This window comes from Lithobates pipiens, unplaced genomic scaffold (genome assembly GCF_037356315.1).
Source record: "Lithobates pipiens isolate NorthernLeopardFrog02 unplaced genomic scaffold, aLitPip1_a1.2 Scaffold_18, whole genome shotgun sequence".
Lineage (NCBI taxonomy): Eukaryota > Metazoa > Chordata > Amphibia > Anura > Ranidae > Lithobates > Lithobates pipiens.
Window position 1 is genome coordinate 469,794,005 of NW_027507758.1, and position 20,673 is coordinate 469,814,677.

At 44.5% G+C, this 20,673-nt stretch overlaps 1 long non-coding RNA gene across 1 annotated transcript; it reads left to right on the top strand.

Annotated features, from left to right (window-relative positions):
* Positions 1 to 19,557: 19,557 nt before the first annotated feature.
* On the top strand, positions 19,558 to 20,176 carry LOC143990212 (uncharacterized). The gene is made up of 2 exons (XR_013277220.1): positions 19,558 to 19,607; positions 19,688 to 20,176. It is a non-coding gene; the product is annotated as an uncharacterized LOC143990212 (long non-coding RNA).
* The last annotated feature ends 497 nt before the right edge of the window (positions 20,177 to 20,673 follow it).

A 20,673-nucleotide genomic window follows, 5' to 3' on the forward strand; every position in this document is an offset into this window, starting at 1 on the left:
TCTGATGTTGTTGAGGTGCAGGAACCGCAAGTCCCTCGTATGGAGTATAGAGCCAGTACTAGCGCCGCTCATCCTTTTGGTGAACTGGTAAGCACCAGCGGCCTAGTACACCCTGGACGTACATCCAGCACTGCAGTATCACGTGGTGACATGGCGAGTCCCATAAGTGCAGTTCAAGCTGGCGAGGTGGCAAGCACAAGTAGTGTCCCGCTGCCACCAAGAAGAAGACGAAGACAGGCCCGTCGTTCCCATAGTGCCCTTCCTGCAGAATTCGCCTATCCTGATTGGGTGCCCACCACTTCTGCAGCACCAGTACTTCCCCCATTTACTGCCCAACCCGGTATTCAGGTGGATACAGATGATTTTACGCCACTTGATTTTTATTCTCTGTATTTCACGGAAGATCTCTATAGAGCTATTGTGGACCAAACCAATTTATATGCTGGTCAAGACATCGCCGCTAATCCCCAGTTGCCTTCCCTTGCCAGAGATTGGAAACCAGTTACGGTTTCCGAATTTAAGACCTTTCTGGGCCTTTCCCTCAACATGGGCACACATAAATTCATGACATTGCGGGCTTATTGGTCCACGCATCCGACTGACCACATGTCCGTGTTCTCTAACTCCATGTCCAGGAAACGATATGAGCAGATCTTGCGGTTCATGCACTTCAGTGACAATGAACTTTGTCGTCATCGTGGAGACTCTGAATACGATCGGCTCTACAAAATTCGGCCCCTCATAAACCACTTCAACCAACGTTTTGCCGACTTGTTTACTCCCCAAAAAGTTGTCTGCGTTGATGAGTCCCTGATTAAGTTTCATGGTCGCTTGTCATTCAAACAGTACATTCCCAACAAGCGTACCAGATACGGGGTCAAGCTCTATAAGTGCTGTGACAAGGCCACAGGCTATGCATGGAGCTTTATGGTTTATGAGGGTAAAGATAGTTACGTAGAGCCGGAGAACTGCCCTGACTACATAGGAAGCGCTGGCAAGATAGTGTGGAACTTGGTGTCACCCTTATTCGGAAAGGGGTACCACTTGTACGTGGACAATTATTACACCAGCGTGCCACTGTTTAGTCACTTGTTTGATAATCAGATTGGAGCATGTGGCACCGTGCAACCTAATCGCCGGGGCTTTCCCCAGCGGCTTGTAGATTCCCGTCTTAGGCTGGGGGAGAGAGCCTGTTATCGGTGTAATAATTTGCTCGCTATGAAGTGGAGGGATAATAAGAATGTTTTCTTTCTTACCTCCCTTCATGCAGACACGACGGTCCAAATTTCTACGGCGACTGGTATTGTGGAGAAACCCCTCTGTGTCCACGAATATAACAAAAATATGGGAGGGGTGGACCTCAATGACCAGATGTTGGCGCCGTATCTAGCTTCCCGTAAGGCCAGACGCTGGTACAAAAAAGTGTCTGCTTACTTATTTCAATTGGTTTTGCTGAATGCTTTTGTGCTATACAAAACTTCAGGCGGGACTTTAACCTTTCTTTTCTTCCAAAGAGAGGTTGTCACAGAGCTTCTGTATCCAGATGGTTCTGCACCTCACCATTCCCAACCAAATGCAGTAAGCCGGCTGCATGAGAGGCATTATTCTTATGCCATCCCGAGTACCCCTACCCAACAAGCCCCCCAAAAAAGATGTCGTGACTGTACCAAGCGCGGATTTAGGCGTGACACCAATTGTTATTGTCCACGCTGTCCTGGCAATCCTGGTCTTTGCCTTTGTGAGTGTTTTGAACGCTACCACACACTAGTGAAGTATTAGCGTAGGGTACAGCATTTCACAGGCTAGGCACACTAACACAGAGTCTCCCAAGATGCCATCGCATTTTGAGAGACCCGAAATGTTACAGTTTACAGTTCAAAAAAAAGTGTATAAAAAAAAAAAGTTAAATAAAAAAAACAAAAAATATATAAAATATAAAAACCAAAAATAGTTGTCGTTTTATTGTTCTCTCTCTCTCTCTCTCTCTCTCTCTTCTCTCTAGTTTTTTATATTTTACTGTTTACTGTGTTTTATTGTTAACCATTTTTCATGTTTTCAGGTACGCCATTCAGCTGCATTTATGATTTATTTATGATTTATTTATCTTGACAGCAACAGCGTTTGCTCCCACGATACATAAAGCCGTGACTCCAGTGCTGTAGGAGGTTATTTCACCACCACAGTTAAAAAAGAGCATATATGCCGAAGCATGGGGGCATAAGGGGTGGAGGAGCGATTTTGCTCCTAATGCCGCGTACATACGGTCAAAATTCAGACGAAGGGCTTGCCCGTGGAAAAGTTTGAACGTATGTACGCGGCATAACTTTTTTGTGGGAGGATGCCCCCATGCTTCGGCATATATATATATTTTAGGCACAGGTTGTGTTAAAAAATGTTTTATTTTTTACTGTTTTTTTGAGCATTTGCTTTGCAGGTATGGTATGGTAAGGTTTTACTGTTATACTGTAATGTTACTTTGTTTTAACGTTAACCATAATTTGCTTAGCAGGTACGCCATTCAGCTGCAGAGCGTATTTATTTATCTTGACAGCAACAACGTTTGCTCCCACGATACATAAAGCCGTGACTCCAGTGCTGTAGGAGGTGATTTCACCACCACAGTTAAAAAAGAGCATATATGCCGAAGCATGGGGGCATAAGGGGTGGAGGAGCGATTTTGCTCCTAATGCCCCGTACATACGGTCAAAATTCCGACGAAGGGCTTGCCCGTGGAAAAGTTTGAACGTATGTACGCGGCATAACTTTTTTGTGGGAGGATGCCCCCATGCTTCGGCATATATATATTTTAGGCACAGGTTGTGTTAAAAAAAATTTTATTTTTTACAGTTTTTTTTGGCATTTGCTTTGCAGGTATGGTATGGTAAGGTTTTACTGTTATACTGTAATGTTACTTTGTTTTAACGTTAACCATAATTTGCTTAGCAGGTACGCCATTCAGTTGCAGCGTGGATTTATTTATCTTGACAGCAACAGCGTTTGCTCCCACGATACATAAAGCTGCGACTCCAACGCTGTAGGAGGTGATTTCACCACTATAGTTAAAAAAAAAGAGCATATATGCCGAAGCATGGGGGCATAAGGGGTGGAGGAGCGATTTTGCTCCTAATGCCGCGTACATACGGTCGAAATTCCAATGCATGCTTGCCCGTGGAAAAGTTTGACCGTGTGAGCGCGGCATAACTTTTTGCGGGAGGATGCCCCATGCTTCGGCATATAAAAAATGGTGCATGTATGTCCATCATTAGAAGTGGGTGGATGAAGGGAGGTATTCTAATGGTGGGCATACCCACCGATCAATCTCTTTTTTTTCGTTCAGACAACATGCCTCTCAGTAAATAGCTTGGGGTGTCTACTTTCCAAAATGGGGTCATTTGGGGGGGTTTTGTGCTATTTTGGCATTTTATGGCCTTCGAAACTGTAATAGGTAGTGAGGAGTGAAATCAAAAATTTGCGCCCTTAGAAATCCAGAAGGTGGCGATTGGATTTTGGGGCCCCGTACGCAGCTAGGCTCCCAAAAAGTCAAACACATGTGGTATCCCTGTACTCAGGAGAAGCAGCAGAATGTATTTTGGAGTGTCATTTCACATATGCCCATAGCATGTGTGAGCAATATATAATTTAGTGACAACTTTTTGTAAAAAAAAAAAAAATATTTTTATTTTTTGTCATTATTCAATCCCTTGGAACCCAAAAAAAAAATATTCAATGGTCTCAACATGCCCCTCAGCAAATAGCTTGGGGTGTCTACTTCCCAAAATGGGGTCATTTGGGGGGGTTTTGTGCCATCTTGGCATTTTATGGCCTTCAAAACTGTGATAGGTAGTGAGGAGTGAAATAAAAAATGAATGCCCTTAGAAATCCTGAAGGCGGTGCTTGGATTTCGGGGTCCCGTACGCGGCTAGGCTCCAAAAAAGTCCCACACATGTGGTATCCCTGTACTCAGGAGAAGCAGCAGAATGTATTTTGGGGTGTCATTTCACATATGCCCATAGCATGTGTGAGCAATATATCATTTAGTGACAACTTTGTGCAAAAAAAAAAAGTTTGTACTATTCCCGCAACTTGTGGCAAAATATAAAATATTCCATGGACTCAACATGCCTCTCAGTAAATAGCTTGGGATGTCTACCTTCCAAAATGGGGTCATTTTGGGGGGTTTTGTGCTATTTTGGCATTTTATGGCCTTCGAAACTGTGATAGGTAGTGAGGAGTGAAATCAAAAATTTGCACCCTTAGAAATCCTGAAGGTGGTGATTGGTTTTCGGGGTGCCGTGCGCGACTAGACTCCCAAAAAGTCCCACACATGTGGTATCCCCATACTCGGGAGAAGTAGCGGAATATATTTTGGGGTGCAATTCCACATATAACCGTGGCATGTGTGAGCAATATATCATTTAGTGACAACTTTTTGTAAATTTTTTTTTTTTTTTGTCATTATTCAATCCCTTAGGACAAAAAAAATAAATATTCAATGGGCTCAACATACCCATCAGCAATTTCCTTAGGGTGTCTACTTACCAAAATGGGGTCATTTGGGGGGGGTTTGTACTGCCCTGCCATTTTAGCACCTCAAGAATAGGGATGAGCTTCGTGTTCGAGTCGAACATACGTTCGACTCGAACATCGGCTGTTCGCCCGTTCGGCGAATTCCGAACGTTATGGGCCGTTCGTGCCACATTCGTGTGACGCTCACAGCCCACAATGCACTGCGTCATCGCAGTGCATTGCTGGCTCATGATTGGCCAAGCATGCACTGTGACCTCGCATGCTTGGCCAATCACAGCGCCAGCAGCGAGGAGAGCCATGATTGGCCACAGGCAGGATGCCTGTGGCCAATCATAGCTCAGGCTGTGTAGTACACGCCCCACACTATATAAGGCCGCCAGCGCGGCGGCCTAGTGTAGTGTGTTGGCGTCTGAAGCAGTTAGTGGGTGTTCTGTGTACCTTCAACACAGTACACCCGATCGTTTTCGGCCGATTTTCGATCTTGCTGTTGTGTAGTGGTTGTTGTCTGTGTGCCCTGACCGCAGTATACACCGCTATATTCACCTCCCCTATATAGCTAGTGATCTATCTTTTATAATAGAGCTTGCAGTCAGTAGTGTTAGGAGCTTGTGCGTGCTGTCTGCGTGCTCTGTACCCAGTACACACCGCTATATCCACCTACATAGCTCTTCTCTATTTGAGCCCACTTGCCATCTGCAGGAGTTATTGGAAGTTGTGTGTGGCTCCAGCACAGCACAGTATACATCTGTATATACCCCTTTATCTCTGGTGTTCTATAAAAAAGGCATCTGCAGGAGTTAGTGGGTTTTTATAGTGGGTGTATATTGTGCCTCCAGCACAATATACACCTGTATCTACCCTTTATTGCTGTTCTCTAATAGAGCCATCTGCAGGGCTTAGTGGGTGTTGTGTGACTCAATTACAGTATACCCCTTTATCTCTGGTGTTCTATAATCAGGGCCGCTGTTAGAAATCATGGGGCCCCGTACAGCCTACCCGACTGGGCCCCCCCCAACCCCGCCCTCGACCCCATCCTAGGCTCCTCACCTGACCCAACCTCTGCAGATTTGTCACCGTTTACATATGCACACGTGTTCATTATTGTGCATGAATACAGGGGGACAGAGGCAGTTTAATAATGTTTTCAATTTTATTTTATTACAAAAAAAATGTACACTGTATCTTTAATTTCCCTATCTATCTCTTTTATGAATAACATCCTTTCTGATAGCATAGGGTCATCCTTCTGGAAAGGTCTGGGGTGTATTAGACCCCAAATCCCTCCTCTGGCCTCCAAAGCAGTTGATCAAACAAAGATCGATTTGATCAGATGTCTGTTTAAGCCAGTAATGGCTTGCTTATATGAGACCATGTAAGTAGGAAGCACATCATCACCTCCTCTCACTGTGTCCCAGGAACTGGATGTTGCTGCCCACATCCTTAATGGGACCCCTGATTGAACGGGAGAGCAACGGTGGTGAAACCCCCCTTCCACTGCCTGCAAAAGTAATCCAGGGGCTTCTTAGCCACTAAGATTACTTTTACTTTGTGTAGACTTGTTGGGGCTAAAAAAATAATATCCTGAGCATTGCTGCAGCCATGACCAAGATATCACCCTTCCAATCCACTAATGTACCAGTACATTGCTGGACAGAACGTGGTTAAAGGGGGGTGATTGGGAGGCACATGTTTACTGCCCCCCCAAGTAAAGTGTAAAGTAGCATCTCACAACATTTTATGATTATCAGAATTATGGAAATTACAGAGGTAGCACAGTCAGCATGTGCTCTGTCATGGATCTGTCAGTGTCACATGGCTTTTGGGTGCTGACTTTGTTAACTGTGTGTTACAAAATTTAACCCTGCAATAGCATACAGCAATAACAAAGTAAGCACCAAACTGCAACATGACACACTGACAGATCCATGACAGAGCACATGCTGCATGAGGATCATAATGCTGATAATCATGACCTGCTATGCTGTGTGTCAGTGTGTAAGCCTACCTACGTGAGACAGTGAGGATTCTATCTGCTGTTCTCCACTCACTCTGCAGTGCAGGTCCAGCCATGCTGTCCTCCAGGTTCTTGCTCCCTCTCATCCACTGAGCTGCCTGTCGCCTCACCTCAGTCTTGGCAGTCGGCATGGGAGGCGGAGCTAAGTTACGAGGCTCTGTATTATCACTCCGCCAGGGAAGGCAGTGGCAGCCGGATCTATTTAACTAGCAGAGCAATATGCGGTGAAGCTTTATGTACATGCGCCCGAAAAAGGAGAAATAGTCCAAGCGCTGTGCTCACCCTCTGTAGAACAGATGGGGCCCAGTAAAATGTAATTACAACCCCCCCCTCCCCCACTCTTTCTCTAAGCAAGTATTAGTGGGGGAGAACTTCGTTTAGAAAGCTCTAGTTTTTAATTTGCAGAAATTAACTGTAAAGCTGACCGGGCCCCCCTGTGGAGCTGATGGGGGCGGGCCCAGTACAACAGGGCTGGCTGTACTGCCCTATCAGCGGCCCTGTCTATAATAAAGGCATCTGCAGGAGTTAGTGGGTGTTGTGTGACTCCAGCACAATATACACCTGTATCTACCGTTTATTGCTGTTCTCTAATAGAGCCATCTGCAGGGCTTAGTGGGTGTTGTGTGACTCCATTACACTGCTGTTTTACCCAACTCCCTTCAGGCCATTACCATGTCTGGAAGGCCAGCAAGGAGAGGCAGACAGGCGCGAGCCGATAAAAGAGGGCAAGCAGGCTCTGTGTCTAGAGACAACAGTGCTGGTCGTGGACGCGGTGCATTGTCATCAGCACGTGGCCATGGGACACGCTTGTCCTTCTTTTCGGCAGCTGGACATGTTGAACCGCAACATGCCAATGACTTGGTAGAGTGGATGACCAAGCCCTCTTCATCCTCCTCATCCTCTCTCACCCAGTCTCAGGGTACTAGCAAAACAGCTGCCAACGCATCGTCTTCCCTCCTCTCAATGTCATCATCAGTGACTCCTTCCCTAGACCCACCACGTCCTCCTGAGGAGTCTCCTGAACTCTTTGAGCACAGTGTTGGGTACATGCTCCAGGAGGATGCCCAGTGTTTTGTGGGCTCTGATGATGACACTCAGCTAGAGGAAGGCAGTAGCGTGAGCGCAGAGAGAGGGGATGCTCAAGAAGGACAGCAATCTGGCAGTCATGTTCCACAAGCTGCAGCATACTGCCAGGTTTGCTACAGTGATGAAGAGGGAGGGGATGATGAGGGCACTGACTCCACGTGGGTGCCTGGAAGGAGAGAGGAGGAGGAGGAGGAGGCACATGTCCAACGAGGCAGGATGCCCTCCGGGGGCCAGCTTAGGGGCAGCACACCGACTGAATCACACCGCAGAGCTCCGCCTGTGCAGGGCGCTGCCTCTGCGCGTTATTCTAAAAGTTCTTTGGTGTGGGCCTTTTTTGAGACGAGTGCATCAGATCGCACCGCTGCTATTTGCAACATATGTCTCAAGCGTATCTCACGTGGCCAAAACATCAGCCGCTTGGGCACCACATGCTTGACCAGACATATGTTGACCTGCCATGCAGCTCGTTGGCAAGCGTACCTCAAAGACCCACACCAAAAAACAAAGCGGACCTCTCCTTGCTCCTCATCAGCTGGCATCTCCAACCCCACTAGACCTTCAGTCCTCTCTGAAACCTGCTCTGAGAGGAATGAAGGTGTAGAATTAGGTGTGTCACAGCCAAGTGCTTCCGGGAACTCTGCTAGCGGTACACCCATGTCCGATTATAGCAGGCAAATGCCCCTGCCCCAGCTGCTGGACCGGCGAAAGAAGTTCACTCCCAGTCATCCACATGCCCAGCGGTTGAATGCTAGCTTGACTAAATTGCTAGCACTTCAACTGCTGCCTTTTCAGTTGGTAGACTCGGCCCCCTTCCGTGAGTTTGTACAATGTGCGGTTCCTCAGTGGCAGGTCCCCAAACGCCACTTTTTCTCACGGAAGGCGGTTCCGGCTCTCTACCGGCATGTGAAAGGCAATGTCCTTGCCTCGCTGGACAGGGCGGTCAGCGGTAAGGTGTATATTACCGCTGACTCATGGTCCAGCAGGCATGGACAGGGACGTTACCTGTCTTTCACGGCCCATTGGGTCACTCTTCTGGCAGCTGGGAAGGATGCAGGACAAGGTGCAGTAGTGTTGGAGGTTGTTCCGCCACCACGCCTCCAAAATGCTACTATTGGTTGTGACACACCTCTCTCCTCCACCCCCTCCTCTTCTTCTTCCTCCATGACCTCTTCCAGTGCTCTGTCCTCAGAACCAGCGGTGCTTCGTAGGCGTTCCAGGGGCTACGCAAGTACGCAGGCAAAACGATGCCATGCCGTGCTTGCGCTGGTTTGTTAGGGGGACAGGAGCCACACTGGGGCGGATGTTTTGTCAGCTCTGCAGGGGCAGGCCGAGAGGTGGTTGACGCCACGCCAGCTTAAGCCAGGAATAGTGGTTTGTGACAATGGCACCAACCTCCTCTCCGCCCTCCGACAGGGACAACTGACCCATGTGCCCTGTGTAACTCATGTCCTTAACCTGGTGGTGCAGCGGTTCTTGGGCAGGTACCCCGGCTTACAGGATGTCCTAAAGCAGGCCAGGAAAGTCTGTGTGCATTTCCGCCGATCATTTAATGCCTGTGTTCGGCTGGCTGAGCTCCAAAAGGAGTTGAACCTGCCCAAGAACCGCCTTATATGTGACATGCCCACCAGATGGAACTCAACGTTGGCCATGCTGCAGCGGCTGCACACGCAGCAGAGGGCCATCAATGAGTACCTGTGCGACTACGGCACCAGGACAGGGTCAGGGGAGCTCGGTTTTTTCTCACCACGCCAGTGGGGCATGATCAGGGATGCATGCACTGTCCTGTCACCGTTTGAGGAGGCCACAAGGATGGTGAGCAGTGACAGTGCATGCATCAGTGACACTGTACCTCTTGTCCACCTCTTGGAGCATACGCTGCGGGGAATAATGGACAGGGCACTTGAGGCAGAACAGAGGCAGGAAGAGGAGGACTTCCTTGCCTCTCAAGGCCCCCTTTATCCAGACAGTGTTCCTGCTGTGCCACCCATCACACAGGAAGAGGATGAGGAGGAGGAAGAGGAGGAGGAGGAGGATGATTGTGTCAGCATGGAGGTGGAGGCTGGCACTCAGCATCAGCAGCAGCAGCAGCAGCAGTCTTGTAGGGATGATTTACAGTCCCAAGAAACACGTGGACTTGTACGTGGCTGGGAGGAGGTAGCTGCGGATCATGTTGTCCTTAGTGACCCAGAGGACTCCGGACCGAATGCCTCAGCTAACCTACGCTGCATGGCCTCCCTGATCCTGCAAAGCCTGCGGAAGGATCCTCATATTCTTCGGATTAAGGAGAGGGACCATTACTGGCTGGCCACTCTCCTTGATCCACGGTACAAGGGTAAGGTTGCCGACCTTATCTTGCCATCGCAGAGGGAGCAGAGGATGAGACATCTCCGGGAGGCCTTGCAGAAAGGTCTGTGCAACGCGTTCCCAGAGACTGGGAGGTTACAAACTCCTGGTCCTGGACAACATGTTGCTGAGGCATCGGTCAGAAGGAGCGGTGGAGAAGGTGGCTGTCTGACTGATGCTTTCAGACAATTTTTTAGTCCGCAGCCCCAAGGTATGATCGGTTCCAGCACCCATCGCCAGCGTCTGATTTACATGGTGCAGGAATACCTAGGGGCAAAGTCAGACTTGGACACCTTTCCCACCAAAAATCCTCTGGCTTACTGGGTCTTGAGGATGGATCACTGGCCAGAGCTTGCACAGTATGCAATTGAGCTACTGGCCTGTCCTGCATCCAGCGTTCTTTCGGAACGCACCTTCAGTGCTGCTGGTGGCTTTGTTACCGTTCACAGGGTGCGCCTGTCCACCGAATCAGTTGATCGTCTGACCTTCATCAAGATGAATCAGTCTTGGATCACCCACAGCTACCAAGCACCTGAAGCTGATGTAACAGAATAATTTTTTTTTAAATATCACATCCCTTCAAGACTGCCTATGCTGATGCTGAGTGACTGTCCTTTTATGTTGATTGTCTATCCTCTGCCTCCTCCGCTGATATGTTGGAAGAACATTTCTGGTTCTGGGTGATGCCATCAGCCCAATTTTTCTGCCCCTGTTTAACAGGGGCGTTTAAGTACAATTTTTGATGCAATGCTTTGCAGCAGGGCTAATTCCTGCAATCAAACAAGAGTATATGGGAGAGGTTGCAGTGTCGTGGAACCAGCACCAGTGCCTAAGGCCCAATTTTTCTGCCCCTGTTTAACAGGGGCGTTTAAGTACAATTTTTGATGCAATGCTTTGCAGCAGGGCTAATTCCTGCAATAAAACAAGAGTATATGGAAGAGGTTGCAGTGTGGTGGCACCAGCACCAGTGCCTAAGGCCCAATTTTTCTGCCCCTGTTTAACAGGGGCGTTTAAGTACAATTTTTGATGCAATGCTTTGCAGCAGGGCTAATTCCTGCAATAAAACTAGAGTATATGGAAGAGGTTGCAATGTGGTGGCACCAGCACCAGTGCCTAAGGCCCAATTTTTCTGCCCCTGTTTAACAGGGGCGTTTAAGTACAATTTTTGATGCAATGCTTTGCAGCAGGGCTAATTCCTGCAATAAAACTAGAGTATATGGGAGAGGTTGCAGTGTGATGGCACCAGCACCAGTGCCTAAGGCCACATTTTTCTGCCCCTGTTTAACAGGGACATGTAATTACAATTCTTGATATAATATTTCACAGGAGGGCCCCTTCCTGTGCCCACCCAGAGTAACGGTGAGGACTTATAGTGTTGTGGCACCAGCACCACAACCACCAAATGTCAATTTTTCTACCACTGTTCAACAATGGCATGTAATTACAATTCTTGATATAATCGTTCACAGCAGGGCGCTCCAGCACCCACCAAGAGTCACTTTGAGGGCTTACAATGTTGTGGCAAAACCAACACCTTGTTCCGCCATTTCTGCAGAGCATATAGGGCAGGCCCCTACTTTCAAACATCCAACTTACAAACATCTCCTACTTGCAAACGGAAGGAGACAACAGCAAGTGAGATGAAAAAAGATGGACGACAAAACAAATTATACAGGGGTGATAACCCTTCCCTATGTTTTCCAAAAAGCTTAAAAATAGTTTTTTTGACTGGAGCTACACTTTAAAAATGTACCAGTTGAAAATTACAAACAGATTCAACTTAACACAACAAACCTACACAGTCCCTGTCTTGTTTGCACCGCCTGTATACTGCTGTTCTGAGTATATAGGGCCTGGGGGCCACACGCATTTCCTTTTTTTAATATGGGTACAGGGTTCCCCTTAATATGCGTACAAGACCCAAATAGGCTGGTAATGGGCAGGGAGGGCTACCCATGCCATTTTTCTCAATGATTTTTAACCATATTGCAGGAACCAGATATAACATTAAAACCGCAAGCAGTTTTAAATGGTGTTATTTCCGTTTAATGTCATTTTGTGCAGGGACTGTTCTAAACACGGGAAACACGTGGAACTTCACAGGCATACTACAGACACCCCCCAGGCACCATATTTAAAGGAATATTTCACTTTTTTTTTCACTTTAATCGTCATTAAAATCAGTGCTCCCGCCAAAACGGCCATTTTTAAAAACATTTTAGGCATTGACCCAGGTCCCCAAACCCTTTTTAGGACAGTATCTTGCATATTAGCCGTTAAAATTAGCACTTTTAATTTCGAACGTTCGAGTCCCATAGACTTCAATGGGGTTCTAACGTTCGTACGAATTTGGGGTCCGTTCGAAAGTTCTGGTGCGAACCGAACCGGGGGGTGTTCGGCTCATCCCTACTCAAGAAATGAGATAGGCAGTTCATAAATTAAAAGCTGTGTAAATTCCAGAAAATGTACTCTAGTTTGTAGACGCTATAACTTTTGCGCAAACCAAAAAATATATACGCTTATTGACATTTTTTTTACCAAAGACATGTGGCTGAATACATTTTGCCCTCAATGTATGACTAAAATTTAGTTTATTCGATTTTTCTTATAACAAAAAGAAGAAAATATCTTTTTTTTTCAAAATGTTTGCTCTTTTTCCATTTATATCGCAAAAAATAAAAATCGCAGAGGCAATCAAATACCATCAAAAGAAAGCTCTATTTGTGGGAAGAAAAGGACGCAAATTTCGTTTGGGTGCAATATTGCATGACCACGCAATTACCAGTTAAAGCAGCGCAGTGCGAAATTGGAAAAAGACCTCTGGTCCTTAAAGTGGAAGTAAACTCCCCTATCGTTTTCAGCCAAGGAAGCTGCCATCTTTGCCTCTGTTTAATCTTCAACTGCTATGGTGCTGCACATGTGATTCGTTATGACACCAGCCATTGGATGGTTTGATAGTTTGGCTGAGAGCACAGCCAATGTGCATTTAGCATTCCCGGCATGGCTTTTTTTTTAACTGTTTAAATCCATGGGTTTACTTCCACTTTAAGGTGTTTATTGGTCCGGGGCTGAAGTGGTTAAATTAATCATAAAAGAAACAAATGTTTCCATTGTGTACAACTCTACCTGGTGGTCCTTCATATGAAGTATGACCAAGTAACTTTGTGGTGACATCATTACACTGTGCAGTCTTCTTGAAAATGAATCATTCTAATATAACAAATTCCACGAAACAAAATGATTTCCTTAAATGAATCAGAAAAGAAACAAATGTTTCCATTGTGAACAACTCTACCTGGTGGTCCTTCATATGAAGTATGACCAAGTAACTTTGTGGTGACATCATTACACTGCGCAAGCCTGGAACCTGAGAAAACCAATCCCTGGACAGCCCATAGGAAGTGTTCGAATCATCTGGCAGTGAAATGGGCACCTAAATAAGGACCCTATCATTCTGGTTTAGGAAGAGGAAAAGACTCATGCATAAAATCACTATGGATTTAAGGAAAAGGGCTTCAGGCCCCTTTTACTTTGCTTCGGTGCAGTTTCTCTGCAGCGCATATGCTGTTCAGTGTACCCACAGTTTTCATGTGGGTTACTTGCACTTTCCCATAGACCTCTATTAGAGCAGGTGATTTTGATGCAAGTATGCATGACTTTTGGTGTGCTTTCCGCATTATCACCCCAGGGCAGGAAATGTGTTATTGTCATTATCATAAGATGAAAATAAATGCCTGGAAAGAAAAAAGGATAACTAATATTAAAATGTTGCTCTTGGGATTAGATAACTTTTATCAGTAGTAATCATTTGATTGCACATGATTGGATGACTAATGTCAACAGAGCTTCAAATCATCCCCAATCTGTAAAAAACAAAAGACAAAAATAAAATGGAATTATAACTAAAATGTCTTAGATAGCAAAGAAAACAAAATGTAATATTTCAGTTTCTCCGTCTTCCTTGCCTACTCATGGGAGCTTTCATAGAATGTCCAGCAATATACTTTTATTGCCTTCTGCTACCAGAAGAAATAGTAGAGAATCTCAGAGATATGTGAAGAGTCCCTGGAGGCATAACTACCTTTTTGCCATAATTCGTTGGACTTGCTGTGAACAGATGGTTTTAAGACTGGAAGGTCCAGCTAATTTGTCTCATAAAGGTATTTATGAGTTCCTTTTCAGTCAAAAATGAGCCTGGGTGACAAGTTCTGCCTGTTCAAAGACACTTCGTTTGAGTTAAGATCTATGACTGCAATGAAGGCTTGTTGAAAATCATTATAGACATTAGCGTGAAACAGCCTATTGATTGAGACACTTCCCAAGGAAGTTATGTGCAGGGCCGGTAATAAGGGAAACAGAAGGATCCTACAAACAAGCTTTATGTAGCACAATTTTATTGTACCACTATGGCTTTTGAAGTGGACACAATTCACAGATTATTTGACTGTCAATTTACAAGATGAGATATAACCGATTGCAGGCAACAGCTTCTCCACAATGGACTCCATAGAAGTATTATGAAGTAGAGGAAGATAGGATGGCAATAATCAGACAACAGCTATAAAACAAGATTGATAAAATATCACTCAGATTACTTGAATCTAAACATCTATCTCTCATAAATGAATTAGGAGACCTGGGAAATTAATGACATCATGTACATACACTGTAATCTGAGCAATGCATTGCAGAGGGAATGTAAGATTTTTTTAACAATGTTTAGATAAAAATGTCAAATACATTGATGTAAATATTCTTATCTGTCTGTGTTAATGTTTTAAAAATGTTGTTTCTCTGTATAGTTTGTATTTACATAGGTACATGGGGGCAGCCATATTATATATGCAGGAGTTGTTTTGCAGTATTTACTTCCTTTCCGGCGGACACTTCTGAGGGACCTTGCTGAAGAAGGAGCAATAGTGAAGAGTCTTGAGGAAAAGCCCAAAGCCCCCGGATCTTGTAGATCAAATGGTGTTTTTTTTTTTTTTGTTAAACACTTCCATGCCCTGCCCATTGAGGTGTGGCATCTCCTTACCAAACAAATATCAGACATTCTTTAGATATCACATAAATGGTGTATATAGTAACGCTAACACATATACACATATATTGATATATAAGTGAAACCATGCAAAAAATAACATGTATAAAGGACAAATGTGCAAAAGTCCAATGAATGTGGGAATATATTGAAGATGACCTATACATCAACCGCCAAAAGATGGTAAGGCAAGGTTAGAAAGAACTGCCACTGTCCAGCAAGGAAAACATCAAAGATGGTGCTTCTTCAACAAAGGGTATATATACTCTTACCGAAACAGGTGGACTCAAATTTCAGTGACTTATGCCCCGTACACACGAGCGGACTTTTCGACATCCAAACTCCGACGGACTGAGTCCGGCGGACTATCCGCTCGTGTGTGGGCTGCAACGGACTTTAGCTTCGCAAAAGTCTGACGGACTTTAGAAATGAAGCATGCTTCAAATTTTCCCGACGGAACTCCGCCGGACCCAGGTCCGATGTAGAAGTCCGCTCGTCTGTATGCTGTTCCGACAGTCCTAAAACGACGCATGCTCTGAAGCAAGTACGAGACGGAAGTGCTCGGTCTTGTAAAACTCCAGTTCGTATTGGAAGTAGCACATTCGTCATGCTGCAAATTCTGTGCTCGTTTAAATGTATAGCGCATCTTCTTTATAATGCTAGAAGAACGAAGCCTTTTTATTTATAATGCTAGAAGAACGAAGTTGCTTTGCTGCTCATATTCACTCACAGAGTTCTCACCAAACACATTTCTGTTTTATTTCTCCTCATCTCATGAATGATCTTGTTTTTATTTTAAAGCCCCATCTCAATATTTTTTATTTTTATTTTTTTTTTAATAATTTTTTTTACTCCATATTTTTGGTACAATTCTTTACCATGTTTTTCTTGTGATCTCCATATTTAATTATTCTGTCAATTAAAACCAAAAAAAAAAAAAAAAGTTGTTAACTTGACCGAATAATTAAATATGGAGATCACAAGAATAAAAATGTTCATGATTTCACCCAAAAATATTGATGAAAAAATTACTCCAAAAAAATAAAAAAAAACAAGAAAAAATGTTGGTGACTAATTTTTGGCCTACATATTTTTGGTACAATTCTTTACCATTTTTTTTTTATTGTGATCTCCATATTTAATTGTTCCGTCAAGTTAAAACCAAAAACTTTATTTTATTTTATTTTTTTTTCATTACCACAATAACCTTTTTATTTTTATTCTGGTGACAAGTTACCACAATAACATTTTTATTTTGTTTATAACCTCAAGGAGGTTAGTGTCCCTTCTTAATTTCACATTGTCTTTTATAGAAAGGTATTTGACCAAAAAACACATAGGCAATTATATTTTCAAACAAAAATATCCATTTATTCTGGTTCTACAAACAAAAAAATGAAGGCAACACTGGAGAAAATTGTGACATTTCTGTAGCCTTTTGGCCCCAGGGCAAACGTGAAACTATGTGGACAAGAAAATTCAAATATTACAAAATCCAATATGGTCCCAGAATCCCAGACATCAAGAGCAGCATCAGATGGTATATATGTCCCCAGGCTGTGGTTGGTCGGACCAGAGTGAAGCCAGGTCATCACCTTCTTCTCTTCGCTCCACCCTTCACTGCACCCTTCCCTGCAGACTTCCCTGTAGCCTTCCTGGGAGGCTGTGTCTCCGGTGGTGGACTCGTGGCAGGAGGAGGAGGAGGAGGAGGAACAGGAGGAACTTGCTCCACAATAGTACTGTTGGCCGATAAATCTCCACTGAGCCCCTTCTGTAACGACAGGAAAATGAGCCTTTCGCAGTGGAGACGTTGGCCCATCTCTAGTTGCTAGTTGCTAGTTGCTAGTTGCTGTAGCAGCCATAGGCCTCTTCTGCGTCAGGGGGGCTGTTTAAAACATTAGTCGCCTCTCTAATTAGTCGCAGGGATTCCTCCTGTGCCTGTGTATTTTTTTTGGCCCTTTTGGATGGAAGACGGAGGGGAGGCACTTGAGAAGTCGTCATGCTTCTACTAGGCCCGGCCACCTCCTGCCTGACAGAGGGCATGGACTCCTCCTGGCTGAGAGTGGGCATAGCCTCCTCCTGCCTGCCACTTTCACCACCTTCCTCCTGGCTGAGCTCCTCCTGTGTATAAAAAAGGGACATTGTTTTAGTTTTTTGTTCATCAATCCTAAACATTTTTCAGCTCCTGACTTCAAAATTCTGTTAATACATATAAAAGAGTATCATTATGACACCACTATTTCTTGTTTCTGCTGGTGACAAACATTTGTGGCCACTACTGTAAATTGATATGTCCAAATTGTAACTATTTTTTAACATCAATAATAGCGTACAAATTCGAATAACATCTAGTTAACATCATTAATATTCTGAATATCACTATTTTTGGTAAAAAAATACCTGGCTCCAGCTGGGTGCATCCGCTTCCTCCAGGATGGAAGGCTCATCAGCCTCTGCTGAGGTGGAGGGAATGCTGCAGGGAAGGGTGGAGGGAAGGGTGGAGGGAAGAGTAGAAAGCGACTCCCTGGGTCTACACCGGTCGTCCAGGAACCGTAGCTTTTCAAAGTACCACAGCCTGGGTACATATACATCACCTGGTGCTGCTCCTGATGTTTGGGATTTAGCGATTTTCCTCTTTTCCTTTCGGAACATATTTTGCAATATTTGAATTTTCTTATCCACAAAGTCCACGTCTGCCTCTGGGATCCAAGTCTGCACAAATGTCACAAATCTCTCCAGTGTTGCCCTCCTTACTTGTTTATTAAAATAATCCTTGTGCTTGGTATGCCACAGATTAGACATTTCTTTATACTTGTCGATAAACAGACTTAAAAATTCTGGATCCCTGAATTTTTTATTCATTTTTCTGCAAGACAATACACAAGCCAAAAAACATAATGTTAGCTCAGACTCTCCTAATCTTAGCCCAAGATAGACTCCAGGATCTGCCACTTATTTGGGGAAATGGTTTAAACTTACCTTCGTTTTTCTTGCTCCCAACTTCTGTTCCTATTTTCGCAAACGAACATACGACATGTGATTTTTGTCGTTATATACAGTGCGTACGCGTAGAACTACGCCTGCGTTGCCCGCCCCTGACGTTCTTTTAGTCAAGTTCATGGTTTCCCGCCCCTTTCTGCGCACTTAACGTACGTACGACATGTGCATTTTGGCTTAAGATCCAGTGCGTACGCGTAGAACTACGCCTGCGTTGCCCGCCCATGACGTTCTTTTACAAGAATATTTCCCGCCCCCTTTTCTCTACGGTGCGCAGTAGGAGAAACATGGCGGAAACACAACAGGTGCTTGATATGAACGACTCCAGTAGTCAGGAATCCCCGGAGCCACAAACGTCCCGATCCGGAAAGAGGAGATTTAAGGCCTCAAATATGGCATTTCAAGAGATGGTGGAGATGGTGGGAATCTTGCGAAGTAAGGATTATGATGGCAAGCATGGACCATACACCCATCCGAACTTGCGCAAGGCCAGAATCATGGCCAAAGTAGTTAAGACCCTGCATAATCGTTTTGGGGTACGACGGTCAAAAGACCAATTGAGGAAACGGTGGTCCGACCTGAAATTGAGGGAGCCGGATCAATACAGAAGGATCAAGAAAGTTCTGAAAAAAAGTAAGTACTTGTCGTGTGTTCCTATTTTATGATTATTGCATACAGATCCATATGCTTTACCTTTGTACAATGTAAAAAATTGCTGCTTTCATGTTGTATACAGTAAAAGAATCGTATCGTTTTTTCAAACCCTCGTAAATTGTTCGTGGCAAACCTCGTTTATGATACAGGGTTTGAACAGCATTTTTTGGGTGTGTAATTTTTAGGACACAACAAATGATTAGGACATTGTGGTTTAGATGTGTTTCAAAATACAATGACTAGAAAAGAACATTCAGTGTAATTGAAGGAGAGGACACTTGGCAGCTGGGTAAAAACACATCTGCACTCATGAGCAAAGGTGTGGGACACCAGAGAACATTTATTAGGGTAAACCACACGCCACACGGGGTTCCCTGGTATACTTGGGGGGGGGGGGGGTTGGGCATGTGTGAACCTTGGCACAAAAAGCAAATTATTTGCTTTTTTGGCAAAGTGAATTAATTTCTCATGTCTTCACATTTTGCATCTCTTCATAAACCGACAATTGTACAACACTTCTAATCAAGGTTTCATCTTCCTAGTTCTGGCCTTAAATATCTGTGTGCTAAAGTATACCTTTTGGTTTGTTAATTTCTCATAGGGGAGAAAAGCCTCACAAAGCAGGATCCCAGGGACCGCCATCCTTGCCAGCAGGAATGTGAGGTTAGCCCCATCCCCCCCGTGGATGTGCATGTGGAGGAAGGAGAGGTGGAAGAAGGAGAGGAGATGGGCACCCCACCAGGTGAGTGTCTGACACCACAGCTTCAGGTAATCGATGTATACCTGCATATTTCCAAACACATGTTTTTACATCTATTTTAGGTGATGTTGTGGTTGTGGAAAGCGACACATTTCCAAGCACCAGTGCCCCCCCCGAGGATGTCGAGGAAGGAGAGGTTGAGGAAGGAGAGGTGGAGGAAGTAGGGGAGCTGGGCACCCCACCAGGTGAGTGTCTGACACCCCAGCTTGTTGAAATCCATGTATGACTGCCTAATTTTTGACCCAATTTTTCCCATCTATTGTAGGTGATGTTCTGTTTGTGGAAAGGGCCCCATTTTCCAGTGACAGCGCACAAAGGCTGATTGGCCAGATAATGGGCTGGAATGGGGAACTAGATGACATGCGGACTAGCCTGGATCTCATGAAGACTCAGATTGACAATATGCAGCTGGAAATGAAGAACATGATCGATATTTTGGGGAGAATATAATCCGTTTCTCCATAATATCGATCATGTTCTTCATTTCCCTTGTTTTAGTTCAAAGATTGTTTTACTTCACCAATTTTTACGATTGTGGCTGATTGTTGTTTTATACATTTTTCATATTTTTTCTAGAAAAATAAAAACCACCAAAAAAAAAAAAAAAAAAAAAAGTTTATAAAAAATTGAAAAAAAAGGAAACCAAAAAATGTTTGGCAAAGAAAGTTAAATAAACCCCAAAAAAATTTTAGATCACTAAATATTCAATGGCACATGTGAATGTGGCCAAATTAAAATTTTGAATAATCAAGAATGTGTGGCGTATTCTTTCAATGCTTAATACCAGTTTGGGAAAAGGGATTTTGTGTATCCAGTGACAATGGGCCTTATTGAATTTAATGAAAATACACTTGGCACTACAAGTGCACTAGGATAACATAGGAGACAGCACAAACCAAAAGCAAGCAAGAAAACACATTTCAGATTTGAGGTTATTTTATTATTTTCCTCTTTTTTAAAATTAAATATTGGGTGGCATTGCAATGGCCCCCCTACCATTAAAATAAGTCACATATCTTTCACGCACTTCCCGTGCACTTTGGGGGGCCAAGCCAGTACGGCCAGTATCCAGGCCTGTCATGGATTCTGGCCCAACTCCAGCCTCCGGCATTATTCCTGATAAATATGTATTGGAATATTTGTGCAAAAAGTTGTGCAAAATGCAGCACGTAAGGATGACATAGTTCAGTTTGTATTCCGCTAGGTTGAGATCCGTCAGAAATACACGGAACCGGCTGGCCATTATTCCAA